Genomic DNA, 873 nt, shown 5'->3' with positions numbered 1-873 from the left:
CCTTCTCAGCTGCCATAGTTGCCACTCTTGCGTCATCAGAACAGAGTGTTCAACGCGCCACCATTTCAGTTTAAAAAACGTTTTGCACCGTTTTGTCGGGGCTGAACGCAGCCCTGTTTTCAGGGTTTGGTCAGGTGACGTTCGACATATACCCTCTTAATATTCATTCTCTGTTTAGCCTGATTCTTCAGTCACTCTGTTCTGACATTTTTGACACACCCACCAAACAAGAGAAAACATATCTCTCCCCGTTGCACACCATTTCCAGGAAACATGTCGTTCAAACCGGAAACCGTAGCAAAACGTTGCACACCGGTTTGAGCTTGAACTTGCCCCTGATAAGTTTAAATGGGAGGAGTTTAAATGTACTGACCGGCTGTGAAAGACAAACATCTCAGTACGCAAATAAATTCACAACGAGTTTATTTGAAAGCTTTAAAGCTGCAGTCCGTAAGTTTTGCCTCTTTGTATTATTGTTATACTTTATTCTCAAATTATTAACAACATCAGCCATTGGTGACTATGAGTATAGTGTGTATAAGCGAGTAGATTTCAATTTCTGCACAGTCTAATCTCTAATTGTCATACTCTTCGATTTTCATATTAAGAAATTCTTTTAAACCAAGAAGCAAATTATGCTCTCTTCGAACTGGTTTTCTTTAAAATACAAATCTTGTGTAATCCCAGGCTATCTGTAATCAGAAGCACATTTAAAACTGGAATATAATTTAATTTCGTTCACATGTGTTTCATAAACACATAATCCTTTCTGAATTACAATCCGCCATCAAAATGATACATTTAATTATTCCAGCTGCTGTGAGAAAAGGCTACCGATCTGCCACCTGCAGGATCCTCACATGCGATAGCCTA

Source organism: Sinocyclocheilus rhinocerous, unplaced genomic scaffold (genome assembly GCF_001515625.1).
Source record: "Sinocyclocheilus rhinocerous isolate Xijiao unplaced genomic scaffold, SAMN03320098_v1.1 scaffold4110, whole genome shotgun sequence".
NCBI lineage: Eukaryota > Metazoa > Chordata > Actinopteri > Cypriniformes > Cyprinidae > Sinocyclocheilus > Sinocyclocheilus rhinocerous.
Note: the sequence above shows the minus strand (reverse complement) of the source record.